Genomic DNA, 15,305 nt, shown 5'->3' with positions numbered 1-15,305 from the left:
AAATACATTTTTGAGGACAAACCATCTAGAAGTCTTTATGTCCTGATTTAATGGTATCAGCAGCCTTTTATTTATTTTAATATTTTTTTTTACTTTGGTTGGAGGGTTGGACCACATGTCTGCCAGGTTATTACAACAACACAGGATTCAAACTGAGTCCTGCTTTAGGATGTGTTGTGTAATTGTTAACAAAGTACTGTATACAGTAGTAATCATGAATTTAGTCAATACCACAGCATTGATTTAAAAGTCATAGACAGACACATCACTTGTGTTTATCCTTTAAAAATGCAGCTTTCAGTGACAGTAAGTAAGCTAACGTTAGCTAAACCACCTAGAAAATGTCTGTTGTCAAGTAGTTAAGTAGTTGTAAAGTAGATAACTACTGTAATGAGTTATCTAAAACCTGCACTTACTGAAATCATTCACGACCAGCTAAACTTATGGGAAAACACTTATGGGAATGCAAAGAGTCCGATTTTTCTTTTTATCAAGTCTTTTATGAGGGGTATCAGTCCTGTAATACAAGAGGGAAAAAAACAGCCAATAGTAGAAATTAAATAGTAAGTGTTAAATTATCTGTAAAATATTAATAATAGACAAACAAAACATTCCAAATAAAAACCACTGCAGTTCAGCTGGTTTGAAAGAAATGATAGTGTCAAATAAAACACCACTATAGCACCACATTTTGCAGATTTTTTTCTTCCTGTTACCATTTTTTTGCGGACGGATATACAATTACTATCATTTAAAAAAATGTGTTTTTTTCTTTTTAAAAACACTTTGGTGCCCTTAAAATTTGGGGGATAATTTACATAATAGATATCATTCTCTTAGTTTTCATCTGATGTAGCAGCCAGTTTTCTACAATTTATTCTCTCTGCCCTCTCTGTGTCGTTCCTCAAGCAAGGAAATCCGAACACAGAGTGAAAATGTCAAAAAGGTGTTCCTGTCATGTAACTCCTTCAGCTCGCTGAGACTTTATTTCATTAGAAATGTACTTGACACTATTTCCAGAGCTAAAAGAAAAGAGCATGTACAGTGGATGACTGAATCGTAGTTATAATGAACTACAATAAATGTGTTCTGGTTACAACTTAGTGTCACAGTGTATACACATGACACATGGACAAAAGGTCACATCCATTACAAACACAAGCTGTTAAAGTACGTATTGAATTCCACATATAAAATGTCTGCAATAGATATACTGTGCACTGCTGTTTGAAAATGACCAGGATATAGCACATTTTAACTCTAACTAAGGTGCTGAACAAGCTGGTTCAGAGTGCATTCTCACACATGGCTCTGGTGTCTTTCATTCTTTCGTTTACCAGTTTACTGCATCATGCAGTGAGCTCATATCAGGCCAGAATTTGTGTCTATCCAGAGCATGAACATGAACTGGAAAGCTTCATTCATTTTGGCACACACTTCCACTCCCAAGGAAGGAATCCAAGAAACAAAAGGGTAATGGATGGACTGTCTGAAGGTCACTGTGCTGCCCACTAATGGGTAAAGCACTCCCCACGGTGCCACTGAATAAGTCCTGGTTCTAGAACAGTGATTTCCTACAATGAAGCAAAATTAGGAGGAATGCAGTGGAGCCCAGGGGAGGAGAAGCTATAGGTTGAATCCTTGGCCTACAATATATTGCGAAGATTATCAATGAATGTGCCTCAGTACAAGGTCAATGTGTTGTACCAGGCTACTGAACATCGTTGCATTTGGTAAGAGCCAGACCAGTGCGTGTCCACTATTTATTTAGTCTCACGTTGAAACCTTTGAATCTCCTGCTGCTTTATTTGTCCAACAACAATAACAACAACAACAACAATGTGCAACGGCAGGTGAAAAGTGTTCCCAGTGATTACAATGACCCCCAAGGTCAATGGGGGTCAAAACCTAAATGGAAAACAGGGGGCTTTAATCTACAGCACATTGTGGGTGGTGAATCCAAAATAATTTGCCAGCTAAGTAAACAGCCAAAGGCGTGTTCCACATGCTGCCAAAGCATGGTGTCCAGAATCTCGCCAAAATAATTACAAAAAGCCATGGACAAAGAGACAAAGGCAGAATCAGACAGCGAGGGCTGTGGGATGTGGGGAGTAAGCCTGTACATCACCTGTATTAACTACCTTTAAAACACAGTCATATTGTTTTGTAGCCAGTTCCTAGTTTATCAGGTATGCTTAATGTAGTCTATTACAATGACCTTGCAATAAACTCTAAATTCTTGAAGACTTTAATGTTATGTTTTTGTCGAAACTGTTAAAGAGAAGTGTTAATTCAACTTTGAGGTCATTTTGGAGTCTGCCGTGGCAACAGGGTGTATTTAGCAGAGCACCATCGAGCAGGATAGATGTTTTTAGATGCAATTATTTAATTGCAAGCTACTATCAAAGACCCCGACCATTGTTAAACAAGTCATATGAAAAAAAATTAATGATGACTGCAGAGGCGTTAGAGGGTTCACACATCCTCATCACCAGCTGATTAGTGAACATAACCCTACCACTAGATAACATAATCAAGATGGCTAATAACAAACAATATGTGTTTGAGACAATTACAGCTACTAGACTACTAAGCTACTACACTGGATCAGTGTGCCCACGGAATGCACAGAGATCACCTGATATCAGTGCTCAATTAAACTACAGGTGAGACGACAAATCATCATTACTGGGATTAGAAATACTAATGTAATTACTGAATTTCAGATCGTAATCCCTTTTGCTTGTTACTGAAAAACAAATAGAATTACCGCCTTGCGTTTGTATAGTGGCAGAGACCACTCAGACTAGTTTCAGATTACATCCCTGATTATCCAGAGTCATACAAAATATGAATTAATTGAAATACATATTATATTATTTTCAGTTTTAATATAAATGTTGTCATAATTGCAGCGGGAAGTCTTGAGTAATGGCTAAAAAGTGTTGTAGAGGTCACACTGACCTTGACCTTTGACCTTTGACCAACAAAGTCAAATCAGTTCGTCCTTGAGTCCAAGTGAACATTTGTTACAAGTTTGAGGAAATTCCCTCAAGGAGTTACAGAGAGGTTGCGTTCACAAGGCCAAAACTACATTTTGTGAGGTCACCTTGACCTTTGACCTTTGACCACCAAAGTCTAACTGGTTTGTCCTTGAGTGCAAGTGAACATTCATGCAAATTTGAAGGGATTCTCTGAAGGAGCTCTCAAGGTATTGTGTTCACAAGGCCAAAATCATGTTTTGTAAAGGCACCATGACCTTGACCTTTGACCTTTAGCCACCAAAACCTAATCAGTTCTTCCTTGAGTCCAGGTGAATGTTTTTATCAGATGTGAGAGAAATTCCCTCAAGGCAATAGGGGGATATTGTATTCACAAGACCAAAACAGCATTTTGTGAGGCCACCTTGACTTATGGCCACCAAAATCTATTTCTTCCTTGAGTCCAAGTGAACATTTGTGCCAAATTTGAAGAAGTTCCTTCAAGGCAATACTGAGATGTTGTGTCTACAAGAATGGGATGGACAGATGTATGTATGTATGGAAGGACGGACAATCGAAAAACAATGTGCCTCCAGTTCTAGTCATCACCGGTGGAGAGGTATAAAAAAGGAATCACTTGTTACTGCCAAACACTGGCTCCCGCACGTGAAATGAAGAGTGGAACTACAACCTGCGTAGAAAAGTGTTATCAGCTTTCAGCAAAAAGCAGCTCAAGAAAACATCAGACAAGACTGCCTTTTACATTTAGTAAATGATTTTTATCTGGAAGTTTAAACATCCCCCCTGTGAGCTACGGCCCCATGCTGGGCAACTGCTTCCCTACATGAGCAGGCGAGGCTGTTTTTTGAGGAATGTGCTGCAGCTCATTCTCCATACATCCAACTCAAAGAGGCACTTACTGAGGTTGGGGCTCGAGGTGCAGTGTAATTTGCCAAGGTCTGCATTTAAATGTCTGTACTACATTCTAGCGTAAACAATCTATTTGCTCATCTTGGAGCAGTGGTGGGCGATAATCATTATCATTCTGGCCACACTCACACTTCATCATTTGTGAGTGGTGACTTTGTGAATATCTGAGCATATTTTACAAGTTGGCATTACCTTTCACAGGCACTGTGGGGTGAGCTGGGGGCATATATAACAAAAAGAACTACTGCATAGTTGTATGACCCACTGGCACTCAGGACAGGTGAGGAATACTTAATGTGAGTCTTCTGGCAGCTGCTGTGACAAAAATCTCAATTAGTTTCATAGTTTTCATTTGGAGAGGTCAAATTCAAGAGCCATGTGACAAAAGCATTTGAAGTGCAAATTCACTGAATGTTGGCGGCATTATTTGTCAAAGCTGTCTGCCTATCTTCAAACAACCTAAAAAACAAGTGCTATCTTGCATCTCCTCTCCCTGCATTTACTTTTAAATGCTTTTTATCTGAAACTTGGCAAATATACTCCCAGTCCCTACAAATGTACAAATGATAAAATCTCACATTGCAGATATTTCTCTATAGTGCAGAGCAACTCCAAACTACCTACTCACAGTGTTTGGAGGCAGCAATATTACACCTAAGCAAACTGTGTCACTCAAGAAACGATTGAAGGCAGTGCTGGCAATAGAAGACTGGGTGGGAACAGCTTGTGTTTTGGAGACAGCAAGCAGGAGGGTTAGCATAGGAGGAGAGCTCCGGGGTTTGATAAATGAGGCTGCGTGGTGGCTGCAGTACTAAACTGCTTCCCTGCTCAGCTGTGGTGACAATGTGATTAATATTTGCACGGCATTAAGCTAATTTATCATGGCCACGTGCAAGCCTATGGGAGAATAGACTGTCACATGGATGCCTGGTCTAAGAGAGGAGAGCAGGTTTGGCAATGGGAAGCAATTATTTCAAGACAAAATAAACAAATAAATACAGGGAATTTATATTAGGATGAGGTGAGTCTGCCAAGCATGGAATTTAGGAATATGAGAAGAGCCGAGAGCAAGAAATTGAGTACTACTGAATGTCACCATCGAGTTAGTGATAAACATGTGCCATATAAAAAACACCTCCAAACATATAGTTATGGAAAATAAAGGGAAATGTACATTGCTGTACAAATCATGCACTGAGATGGAGCTATAGTAGAATGCAGTAGATTGCAGCAGTGAGATTCCTGTCAGTTTTGATTAAGCACAGTGGCATGTGTTGTAATATATCACAACACTTTATATATATATATATATATATATATATATATATATATATATATATAGCACAATAAATCAGTAAGGTGAGTGCTTAGCCTCTTTTAGCTCATTGTTTTGGTTTCACAGCACATTTGCTGTATAATTGAGCCTCACATTCTTATCAATTCTCTATCATTTGCTGCATTCTCAGAACTAAACTTCACGCAAAGTTAGCTAAGTAGTTTTTATCAGGAGGTGGAGACCAAAACGGAGCTTAAAGGAGAGGGACTTTGAACTATCAATGCAGAAATGATGTTTCCTCCAAAATATATTAGGCAACACATTTTAGTAATCGTTAGCTTGCCCTGACCCTTAATAAGAATGCGCTGTGTGTTTGTGGGCTTGTTTTTGGAGTACTGATGCTGCCTAGTGGTAAAGTAAAATTTGTGTTTTAGAGAAAGTTTCCATCAACACGAAAAGCTTCTCTGTATTTTGGCAAAATTCAGGGGCTACATAAATTCAGTTGGGAAAAAGTGAAAGTAACAGAGAAAAGGGAGGGTGCTGGGTTTCTGGAGACTATTTCTTTACAAGAAAGTAAGGGTTGTTAAATTCCCACCGGGTGGCCAGTTCTTTCACCACACAATGGATTATCTGTCAAGAATATGTGAGTTTGTTGGGTCTGTGCATGTTGCAGAGGAGATAGCTTTGGCTTTGTCTCAAAGGAAAACTTTGCTGGGGAGCAGTTGTAGTTTCCAGAACCTGAGTTGGTTTCCAGCAGGGATGAAATTTCTGAATGTTTATTCAAACTGTCACCAGCCAGTAGGTTAGCTGAGTATCCCCACTACAGGAAAAGGTAATACCATAAAGATACTCTGAAGCCTGAAATATGGAACAGCACTCGTTGTAGTCTGTTGTGAAATTCACATTAGACTGAGGTTCCTCTCCTGCAGTGCCCTGCCTGTCAGTATTCTATGTCTAGCTTCTCTGCTGCAGTAGGACAGATTAGCCAGGCGGCTGCCTCTTGGCAGGAAATGTGCTGCCTTGGTCAGTAGCCAGTATTAAGATGCTACTGCTGTCAAGGGGCCCTGGAAAAGAAACCAATAGCCAGGGCAGTAACTATCCCTTTAAGACCATTGCCTTGTTTAAGAAAGTAATCTACCCCCAAGCCGCTGCCTCATTCTGCACACGATACATCATTGACAAACACTGGCACAGCAGTATTCACAGCAGTCTCACTCAGCCTCCCTGCTGCCCAGCATTGCTCAGCTGGGCCTTGCAGAGTGGACTATTGTAGTCTGCCTTAGCAGCCAGGCCACAGAAAGATGTCAGGATACAAAGTGTTGAAACAGATGTTGCACAGGGACTTATCATACATCCACTTGTGTGTGTCCGTATTATGATAATACTTTATGGAAGTCACATTTCATTTCCACTTTGCCGTCACTGGAGTGTTTCTGAGTGATACTGAGCTCTTCTGGAATAATTTTCTCCCATCAGCCAATACACTCAACACACCACTTTCCAACTGTGGTTGTTTCAGTGTGAGGAAATGTTAGTGAACACTAATGTGTTTAAGTCAACTGTTCAGATTGTTAGGACCTTCCTCCTCCACACTTTTTTTTTTTACAGTTCAGTTATGTAAAGCTATATAACTGAATAACTAAAAACCCCAAAACTCGGAAAGATGTGATGATCGTGAACTAAGTGATCCCACAACAGTAACAGTAATTAATAGATTAATCTAATTTAACAATTTTTCTTGATGTGCAGCTCACCAATCTAACAAAGAAGAACACTTCAACATATAGTTGCCAGTGATGAAGTTGCTCTTGACCTAAAAAAGCAGGAGCAGGTTGATGGAGCATTGAGGAGGTTTCTGCTCTGCTTTCTGGTAGATGTAATTTATGGACCATGCTCAATGTCCCCTGGTAAAAATGTACAGTATACCTTTAACATGTATATACACACCTAAGAGTATTTAATTCTGTTTTTGAAATCTGTAAATCACCACATATCACAATGAAAGGGGAGGAGTCTCTGGAGGGCATCCCTGTAGGATATTAGGCCCACCCTGGTGAAACCTGGTGCCTGGATGGTAAAGGGACAGTTGTGGGTTTACTGCAAAAACATGAGACAGAGGCAAAAAAGAACAAAGGCCTTAAATAACTTACTATGGGTTAATAGTCTACTGTGGGCTAAGGGATGATTTTAATTAGCATTCTGTCATGACTAAATGGATAGGCTGAACTTTATAAAATTTAAGCTTTCTCCACTTCAAGAGTTGAACAAACAGCATGCACAGAGAGCAAAAATTGAACAGAACAAAGATAATAGGGGGAGAGAGAGAGAGAGAGAGAGAGAGAGAGAGAGAGAGAGAGAGAGAGAGAGAGAGAGAGAGAGAGAGAGAGAGAGAGAGAGAGAGAGAGAGAGAGAGAGAGAGAGAGAGAGAGAGAGAGAGAGAGAGAGAGAGAGAGAGAGAGAAATAATGAGGGAAGAGTTCTACACTATTCTACCTCACAAGTCTGCGGTCCTTGTTTTTTGTTAACATGCATAAGGTTTATCTGATCCAAAGCGAAAACAGTTTCCCAACCTCTGAGACATAAGCATCTGAATAATTGAGCACAAGGAAAAGCAGCTCCTCCAGCACTAATTTAGGAGTGAACTTGTGGCTTTGCACTACACTTTTCATGTATGCATCATCGCATTGCTTGGCTTCTAAGCTGTGCAATGTTTAAGAGTGTGCAATGGTCTTAGAAAAATTGGCTACATGCTAAAATAATTCAAATGGTGCTCTGTGGGAATACTCAAAAATCATCACTATTTTAACAGTGATGATGGACAGCAGTTTGATCATTAACATAGAAAATCCAAACCAGTAGATATAAATGATGTTGTACTCTCCGCTCACATAGAGAAAGGGCTGTCTTTTCTAATTCCATCTGATCTGGGCTTCTGTTTTTTTCATCAAGCATGTGCATAAGAAGATGCCAAGACTGTAAGCCCAAAAACAATTTTTGGAGAAACAGGCATGTTCAGTGTCAGACATTTTGCTTATTAGCACCATGCTGTAGACCCAGAAAGATGGAGTATATCAAAGTTAACAGCAGAATAAGGAAGATGGGCTCATGAGATCTGATGAATTCATGATCCAGCTACAGGCACAACTGTACTGCACTTGTTGGCCGGTCTAGAAAACGATCACCTAACTGTATTTTTAAAAAACTTTCTCCACCTATATTCAGTGTGGTTGGACTCTTTTTTTTCTCCTTTTGTCAAGTCAATTTTATTTATATCACCCAAAGTCACGAATTTGTCTCAGAGGGCTTTACAATCTATGCAACATACATCATCCTCTACTCTTTGACCCCAGGTAAACTCCCACTGTTTCAGACACTCAGTTCACCTCTGCTGCCACAGTAAAACTTGATATTCTTTGCCAACTGATCAATAAATTGAAAGTGATGCAGCACAAACTCTTTGTAGCTGTAAAAGTATGTAATTTTGAAACCACCATATAGATAACTCATACTAACTCAAAGTTAAAATGAAATAAATAAAATAGGTATGAGATGTAATGTACTCTGAGCATTAAAAAGTCCATCAGACAGTACAATAGCTTCTACTGTATGTTTACGATGTCTGCGATGCTCAGATGCACTGGAACATTTATATTAGTCTTAAGAGGCTGTTTATTGAAAAACAATTTCTGGCGGCCTGATTGTCTCTCCTCATCCATTTCTAACTGTCTCTAAATGATGTTTCTAAAATGGGTTCTTACCAGTCAATTACCAGTCATACCAGTCCAACCAGTTAAACCAATTATTTTTATGTCCATGAATGAAACAGGATAGTGTTGTTGGTTGGTGTTCTTTGAAGTGTTATAACACCGTCATAAGCACTGACGCTGCTATTGAGGTTCATCGTGACAACTTGACATTAGCCACAGTGATATAAGCTGGTACACACGTCACATCAGGACACAACTATAATCATAAACCTTTATCACTCTGAAGTGCTTTTACAACAGTGTCATGCATAATTAATTATTGTTACCTCAGGTAAAGTGGTTGAGTCTTGAAGCTGCGTAAAGACGTAATAAGATGCAATGACAACAGTCAGAAACAATCATAATTGAATTCACGTTGATGACACTGTTACAGTCACCGTGCACCCATTTTGAGAGTTATCTAAAAATGTTTGTAAAATGCTCCAAATCTATCTGCAGGATGACGGAGAGGGCCCCTGTCTCAGTCGCTTCTCCACTTTACACTATAATCAGACACCTATGCAGTGAGATACACATCAACAACCACAGCAGCAGTCCCCTGAGATAAGGGAGGGGGGGGGGGATTTGCTTGGTTGGTGCTGCTTTGTCTCTGGTGCAGAGACATCAATGAGGATGTGTCGACATAGATACAGACGCTGGCAGGGGTTCTGGCACGTACATCTGTCGTGACCTTTGGCAAAAAAAAAAAAGAGGGTGTGTTGTTAAAAAATCAGCGAATGTGATGTGCTATGTCACATCCAATGGGGTTAAGAGGAAGCTGACAAACTGCAACAGATGGACGTCTGCCTGGCATCTGACACCCTGCAAGTCAAGATCTAAAAGCAACAGCAAAAAAACTGAGAGAACAGGATGTTGACAACTGTACCATGGACCTCATCTGTCAGTCTGCAGTCTGGAACAGTTTCACTGCAGTGGCACTGGAGTCAGTTCAATATGCAATAAAACATTGACATTCACTCAATGTTACATTCAGTTGGGGTAATGAGGCTGTAGTGGTACGAGAGGGAATTGGTCTGGTATATTTCCTGTATACTATATTTTTTATTGGTGCCATCATGTAAACAGAAGTCCCTGTGTGAAAATAAGTTCAGTAATTCAGACTGTCAAGGAAACAGCACTGAGGACATCTACCCTCACATTTCTTGGCTTCTAATCAAGTGTGCTACACACTGGCAGACACATTTTCAGCCAATGCCAGGCAATGCTAATAAGACTAGCAGAACCTAATGGGTGAATCTTGTAGCCAATATACACTCAACGTCAGGCACCTACTGTATTCTGCATCTAATCTGCATTAGTACTGCAGCAGCCACTGCAGCCTGCGCATTATAATGTCGACCTAAGTCAGCAAGTTGTATCAACGAATTCAATAAGTCAAACAATAATAGATGCAAAAAGCAAAAATTATTCCTCTTTGGGTGGGGAAATTGTGCAGAGTAATGCACCAAGATAGTCATACAAATGGCTTCTTTTATAGCTCAACTTTTTAGGATGCAGTGGAAACACTGTCCAAACCTGCACTGAGCATAAGCTGTAAGTCACCATGTGTATTCAACATGTGCTCCCTCTTCTTTCCGCACCAAAGGCATCAATTTGTTTTCATTTCTTGGCTGTCGGGACATCAAGGTGCATTTAGCATTTTGGTGGAAAATTCTATTTGCAAACAATTATGTTCTGTATTATATGGTTCAAAACATAATCACTGCCACTTTACGCTTTATACTCTCACTGAGTTTGTACTTGTGACACCACATATGCCGTTTGTGCTTTTATCTAAAGTGCCTTAAAATATCATGAGTGCTTTCATTTTGTGCATTTGTGGCCCAGGTAGGTTTGAACCATTAACCTTGGATCTGTTAGAGACATGCTCAACAAGTCTGCAGAACAATCTGGCTTCCAGCTGACGCTCTACATTCAGTCTAACCTAATCTATGTTGCACAGCAGAGATATACAGGGACACTGTATCCTGTAAGATCTTGAGTTATTATGCCAGCAGTTATCAACCCTACTCTATTGTGTCATGAATCATGTGTTAATACATGAGAGCATTTATTTGCAGAGAATGGAAACTGGTGAAAACACCAAATGACACAACAAATTGCTCAGCCTCAGACTCAAGACCATCAATATTTTGATGTGTTCCCACAAATGTTCAGACAACAATCAAATTGACTATTTTTGATACAGAAGAAAAGGCATAAACATAAGAATTATGAGACAATGTACAAATCCTCTTTCTACATGGTTACTAAGCAGACTCATGGACATTAATTTCTTTCAATTGAAGATACTGCTAATGTTTTGTTTTCCCCAGAGCCCAAATTCAAATATATATATATATATATATATATATATATATATATATATATATATATATATATAAATATTTTTTTTTTTTTTTTTTTATCTGATCAGTAGTCCAAAACCAAATGATATTAGAATATACTTTATTCTAATCTAAAACCTGAAAGAAAAATCTGTATCTGTATCTGTAGCCAGACACATCATATATGCACCTATAACCTATAAATTACCATAGACTGTATATAAAAATGGACGTAGACTCCAGGTCTGAAAAGTGAAGCCAATGCAGAAGTGCCTTAAACTTGCATCTATCTAATGACCATCAGGTGACGACTCCACTGGTTGCAAAAAGACATCAGATTGTATTGAAGTCTATGGGAAATGGCCATATTTCTCACTTGACTTATTACCTCAGTAAACATTTTCCTAATGAGTTTATGCTCTTAGTCTCTAGTTTTAAGTCTTCTTCAATACAACATGATGTTCAGTTTTTAAATTATGGTCCCATTTAGAGGAAAGCAGACCATAGAGCAGGGTATGTATTAGGGCGTGGCTACTGTGTGATTGACAGACTATGTCAAACATGGTGACCTGCCTCAGCTCCACCTTCTTGTCCAAATATGATCTCTTCTGGTTTCAAAAAAACAAGATGGAAACGGCCAAATTGCAAACTCAAGGCTTCAAAACGGCACTGGTCGCATGATGCAATCCAATTATTGTGACCCGAGTCAGTGAGTGAGACAGGCTACACACACACACACACACACACAGCGGATATATGAGATGAAGACAATGTTGGAGGAGTAAGTGGGGAAAGTGGGATAGAAGAGGGAAATAGAGAGAAAAAGACATGTTAAAGCTGTTCAATTGTAAAGATGTGCTGTGATTGTTTATTATAAAAATGGCTCAGATGTGAAATTGCAATCACTGTGGTCATACTTTGTGCAGTAATCTTTGGACACTATATGCAACATTTTAGATTGTTCTTATTGATGTTCTTTTATGATGTTGATGCTCTTAATATGATGGGGGTTTTTTGTTTGTTTTTTACAATTTATTGTGTGAATGAGTGTGTGTGCATGTATGTATAATGTTTTGTTGGGTTTTGTGCAGTTAAATTCAAGAAGAAAAAGGAAAACAAGCTACACTTTTAGGCTAAAATAAGCACTTTATTTTAAGATGCACATTTTTCAAAAGCTGAAGCTTTTTCAAGTTTCAGCCCTTATTTTCTTTAAAAAGAACATATTATTATTAGAGAAGTTATTTATAATCCCTGCAGTTCCTTTCTAACCATCGCTCTGGACCCTTGATTGAGGAAATTTTGTCCAGCTTCATCTCTTTGAATTTTAATGAAATACCCCTGCTCTACACCAGCTGTGGCAACTCTTTTTGTCTGACCTTTTTTTCCCCTATCACACGTGTCAGTGGTGGAATTTCAATAACTGCCACAGTTTAAACAGATGAGCTGCCTTTGAGAGATTTTGCAACCACAAGCATAATAAAACAAAGATATTTAAAATGTAAATAACCATGTCAACTCTGAGATTCAAGCAAGCGAAGGAAAAACACCCCAGCTGCATTTGTGTGCATTTTCTATGACAGAGGTGACATTCTCATCCAGGCCCTGTCAGCGCTGACTAGAAATGCTGTTTATTGGAAGTAATCCGAGGGATGGTGGAGGAGCTGGGTTCATGCTGCGGACTGTGTGAGACTGATATGGACTGAGAGAGAACATCACAAGTCCTTGAGCGGGGGTTTCTCTGTCAGCTAGGGATCCCTGCAGCTCACCCTGGGGGCTGTTGGCAAAGAAAGTTCCCAGAGCTTTCCACCTGCACTGTCACGTTGATTACACAGCGGGTGGAGCAGAAAGGAGGTTACTGATCACGTTTGCTGGCTGTCTTTCGCTTTCTGTCTCTTGCTCTGATTCCCTCTTTCTTTTCTCAACCTATCGAAATCAGAACTTCCCAAAAGAAAACAAGTGAGAAAGGGTCAATCCTCTCGATTCCAATTGCCCAGAAGGCTTAACACATCTGTCAGAACCTGCCAGGGACGGTTGAAATAACTGAGGTTGCCATGACAACAGCTCCGCCACTTTGCCACCTGCGATTGTCCTGAGGGAGGGGAGGAGGCGAAGCCTTTCTCACCGCCATCAGGGTCTTTTCTCACCTCGATGTCTGGGAGAAATTGTCCCACTAGGGCACACTAATGGCTTGGTGGAGGTCATTTCACTAAATTTGCCTGAGGCTAGCAGCAACGACCAGGAGATGTTAAGTCATAAGGTGTGATTTTTGCTCTGTTTATGGAACTTTTCTGTTCATCTTAACACTGCTAATGGCCTGTTCGGAAAGTTGTCCATTTGCAGTCGTGTTTTGACCTCCTGAAAGGATCTGCAGTGCCGAACTGATGCGAACACAACAAGAAAAAGCGGCCTCTGTCATTATGGTTCCTTGTTATCCAGGTTCAATAGAACAAGAAACAACAATCTTTTCAACAAGCTGCAAGTAGACAGTGGTGTTTTCTCTTCGAGCTGACACACCGGTAAGCTTCTGTATGAGAGCTGAAAAACAACGCCTGGCACCACTCTGCTTGGCTGATCTAAGAGCAGTCTCTTGTGCTGTGTATTTCTTCCTCTAATTGGTCCAACCCCCATACTAAGGCTCTCAGTGGCTTTACTTCTCCGTCTGAGGGAACTAGGAGATATGCAGCACAGTGCAGGGTGGGGGACTGGGTGATTGGGGGATTTATTGGGGGGGCGGATTCAGGAAGATCCAGAGGGCATAATTACCAGCAAATCTGTGCTCAACCACTATCACGGTATTGATGAGTTTTGTGGACTGGTATTTGTTATCAGGTGGCGAGGGCTGGTGCACCCTCATTAACACTTCGCACCTCTAGAGCAGAAGGCGGTGGAACTGAACAAGTGAAAAGAAGAAAAAGAGTTTGTGTTGTTTTCACACACGCACACAAACACAATCACAGCATGTCTTTATGCACACACAAGCAGTCACATATGATACACAAGCAGGCACAAATGCATGTGAAGTCTGCTTTTTCTTCTCAAGGTTTTATATTTTGAGATTCAACAAATGCAGATTTTGTGGAAGCAGAAATTGATTTTGCAGAAATATAATATTTTCTTTCTGTCTTTGCACGTTTGAATTTCACTATAAAACATACATTCTAATCGATAAATCCCCTTCTGCTTCTGTCTTGAATAAAAAAGAAAAAGTCCCATTTTCATCTCCCCTTTAGTTTTAGTGGAGCAGTTTCTGTTCACCTCAGCTGAAGGCTTCAACAGTTCTGATGATGTCACTGAACGCTGTAACTGAATGGTGACTGTTCTGCAATATTGCTTTCTTTGTTTCAGGAGGTAATTAATCAACATCACCAGCAAAACTCTGCTGCCCTGGTTACCTTCACCAGCCGTCTTTTGCTTTCAATGTACTTTCACATTAAAACTTTACAAAGCTTGCATACTGCTGTGGAGATAAAATAACGGATGTGTCTCAAAGATGTCACTCAGCTTAATGACAGTAAATCTTTTACAGCACAGTCAAAAAAGTTGAAATTTTGTCAACATGATGAGGGAATTTAAAATGAATAAATCAAAAGGGTTGTTATGCGCCTTTTTTAAGATGGGATTAATTCAATCTTACTTTGAAAAGAAAGATTCACTCATCAACCACTTTATTAGGAACACCTGTGTACACTCATCAGTCCATCATGTGGCAGCTGTGCAATGCATTGTTCACATCAAACATCAGAATGAGATTTAAAAAAATGTGACTGACTGTGGCATGATTGTGACTGCCAGACTGGTTTGAGTATTTCTGAAACCGCTGATCTCCTGGGATTTTCAAGCACAACAGTCTCGAGAGTTTTTACTCAGAAAGGTGGGAAAAACAAAAATGAATCCAGCGAGCAGCAGTTGGTAAGAGAGATCATAGGAGAACGGCCGGACTGGTTGGAGTTGACAGAAAGGCGACGGTAACCGTCACGGTAACAAACCACTTTTTACTACTGTGGTGAGCAGTAAAGCAACTGTGA

This window comes from Trachinotus anak, unplaced genomic scaffold (assembly GCF_046630095.1).
Source record: "Trachinotus anak isolate AG129_WGS33_773 ecotype Australia unplaced genomic scaffold, CSIRO_AGI_Tana_v1 ptg000002l, whole genome shotgun sequence".
NCBI lineage: Eukaryota > Metazoa > Chordata > Actinopteri > Carangiformes > Carangidae > Trachinotus > Trachinotus anak.
The sequence above is the reverse complement of the archived record's forward strand: the minus strand, read 5'-3'. Positions refer to the sequence as shown.